Source organism: Nansenia antarctica, assembly GCF_963989245.1.
Source record: "Nansenia antarctica genome assembly, chromosome: 1".
NCBI lineage: Eukaryota > Metazoa > Chordata > Actinopteri > Argentiniformes > Microstomatidae > Nansenia > Nansenia antarctica.
The window spans coordinates 112,970,894-112,974,131 of record NC_137674.1 but is presented as its reverse complement, the minus strand read 5'-3'; positions in this window follow the sequence as shown (position 1 = coordinate 112,974,131).

The following is a 3,238-nucleotide window of genomic DNA, read 5'->3' as shown; positions in this document are numbered from 1 at the left end:
GTGAAGAGAAAGGGTGACAGAACAGTTCCCTGGGGGGCACCGGTGTTGCACACCACCACCTCAGACTGACAGCCCTGCAGTCTCACATACTGACGCCTGTCTGTGAGGTAGTCTGTTGTTGTGCAGATTCATATGGTTGTTTAACCAAGGGTAGTGACCTCATAAGGCAGTCTCTATAAACGTGTGTCCCTCTCACAGGAGGGGCTTTCTGACACTGCTATTTCCTCTCTGCGCTCATGTAACTCTGCTTCATAAAAGGCCTCAGTTGAGCCAACTGATTTAAGCTCTTTGTGCTTTTCTATTACTGCTGAATCTACTAAGAATCAGTGAAATCCACGACACTGTCCTCTGAATACAATACAATCGTTAGGGTGGTGAAGCATTGAAGCTACAATAGGTGAAATGTGCATGGCAACAGGTGTGTGTGTGTGTCTGTGTGTGTGACTCTGCATATGTTTTGTGTGTATTTGTGTGTTATATGTGTGCCTGTGTGTGTCTCTATGCGTGTGTGCGTGTGTGTGTGTGCAAACGCATGCATGTGTGTGTGTGGTCTGTCTGCAGGTTGGTGTGAGTGTGCAAGCATATTATGTGTGTGTGTGTGTGTGTCTTTATGCGTGTGTGTGTGTGTGTGTCTGTCTGCAGGTTGGTGTGAGTGCGCAAGTGTGTGTGTGTATGTATGTGTGTGTGTGTGTGTGCGTGCGTGCGTGTGCGCCCGTGTGTGCGCCCGTGTGTGTGTGTGTGTGTGTGTGTGTGTGTGTGTGTGCGCGCGCGCATAAACAGTGGACAGTATGTGATCTAAGTGGTTCCAGGATGGGCAGGAGTGAGGGCTTAGAGAGCTCTGTGTGTGTGTGTGTGTGTTCCCCCTCAGATGGTGTTCATTACAGCAGCTCTTGTCTTCCTCCTGTCTGCGGCCAGCGGAGCGTTCAGCTGTCAGCAGCAGGGCAGGAGGATGACCTCTCTTCCTGCCTCCGTGTCGGCCAATCAGAACTGTTAGAATGTTAGAACGCTCTAGAACCACTACAATGTCAGCCATGTAATCGCTGGGTCCCCTCTCTCTCTCTCTCACCCATCCTTCCTGTCAATCTCTACTGTCTCTATCCTCCTCTCTCTCACTCATCCTTCCTGTCAATCTCTACTGTCTCTATCCTCCTCTCTCTCTCTCTCACCCATCCTTCCTGTCAATCTCTACTGTCTCTATCCTCCTCTCTCTCTCTCACCCATCCTTCCTGTCAATCTCTACTGTCTCTATCCTCCTCTCTCTCTCACCCATCCTTCCTGTCAATCTCTACTGTCTCTATCCTCCTCTCTCTCTCTCATCCATCCTTCCTGTCAATCTCTACTGTCTCTATCCTCCTCTCTCTCTCTCACCCATCCTTCCTGTCAGTCTCTACTGTCTCTATCCTCCTCTCTCTCACCCATCGGCGGTTCGATCCCCGGCTGTTCCATGTGTCGAGGTGTCCTGGAGCAAGACACCGAATCACAATTTGCTCCCCAATAAGCGGGCCGGCCGGCGCCTTGCATGGCAGCTTGCTGCCATTGGTGTGTGGAATGTGTGTGTGGACGGGTGAATGAGAGTCCGTTGTAAAGCGCTTTGGAATAAGGAGCTATATAAGTATATAGTTATGGTACATGTGGGAAACGGTACATGTGGCAAACTAGGGTTAGGGTTAGGTGCTAGGGCGCTACGGTTAAGGTTAGGGTTAGGGTTAAGGTTAGGGTTAGGGTTAGACATTCCAGCATGTACCAAGTCGACGTAGCACCTAACCCTAACCCGAGTTTTCCCCACATGTACCGTAACATATATATATCTATATAAGTGCAGTCCATTTACCATTCACATCCATGTAACAACACGCTGCTAATAACCACGGCGACTACAAAGTGTGGTGCCAGTCTCTCGTAGCGGCGAGTCAGTGACGCCTGTGTCACCCGCATGCGTTCTGTTCTTCAGATGCTGCCAGGGACGGGGTGACATGTTTGAGATGTGTGAGACAGTTTTTCAGATGTGCGAGACAGTTATTCAGATGCAGCGTTGGCTCTGGATTTCTGCTTCATTTTACATTTGTTCTGTTTTCCTGCTGCTTTGATGTGATGGCATAATCATGATGGCAGAGGCAGGCTCATGACTAATTAATAGTGCGTGTGTCTGTGTATCTGTGTGTGTGTGTGTGTGTGTGTGTGTGTGTGTGTGCGTGCCTGTGGAGGTGGGTGTGAGTGTGCCTGTGTGCGTGTCTACGTGTGCCTGTGTGCGTGTCTACATGTGTGCCTGTGTGCGTGCCTGTGGAGGTGTGTGTGTGTGTGTGCGTGTGTGGGTGTGAGTGCGTGCGTGCCTGTGTGTGTGGGTGTGAGTGCGTGCCTGTGTGTGTGGATGTGAGTGTGTGTGTGTGTGTGCGTGCATGTGTGCGTGGGTTGTGCCTGTGCGTGCCTGTGTGTGTGTGCGTGCTTGTGTGTGTGCGTGTGTGTGTGTGCGTGCCTGTGTGTGCGTGTGTGTGTGTGCGTGCCTGTGTGTGTGTGTGTGTGTGTCTACGTGCCTGTGTGTCTACGTGCCTGTGTGTATCTGCAATAAAGTAATTATCCCCTCGGCCAGTGCAGATGATGATACACTGTCATTTTTCTCACAATCAAACATCTCCACTGTGCAGCCTGTTCAGCCTCCACCATAGAAACTCAACTAAAGCCTCAACCTCAACTTTTTAATTAAAAATAAACTACAAAAGCTTCTGGGCCCCGGCAGCAGTAATCTTGGGACATTTAGGGACAAAGACACAGGAACTTTGGGAGGTCGAACACCAAAGGCCGAGCCTCCGCCCAGCCGTCGTAGCTTGTGCTCCGTACGCACAGTGAAAGGTCAGGCCTCCGCCGTCTCTCTGCGCTGAGGAAACGGAGCCTCCTGAACAAAGCCATCACACTGTTTACAAGTGGGGAGTGTGTCCCAGAGAATGGAGGGAGTAGAATGGAAATGTCAGAGAAAATGTCAAATGCCTGCTGGCTTCATTCCCCCTTCCTTCCCTCTCTCTCGCTCTCTGCCTCTCTCTCTCTCTCGCTCTCTCGCTCTCGGGCTCGCTCGTTCTCTCTCTGTGTGTGTCTCTCTCTCTCTCTCTCCCTCTCTCTCTCTCTCTCTGCCTCCCTCCCTCTCTCTCTCTCTCTCTCCCTCCCTCTCTCTCTCTCTCTCCCCCCTCCCTCCCTCTCCTTCTCTCTCTCCCTCCCCCCCTCCCTCTCTCTCTCTCTCTCCCCCTCC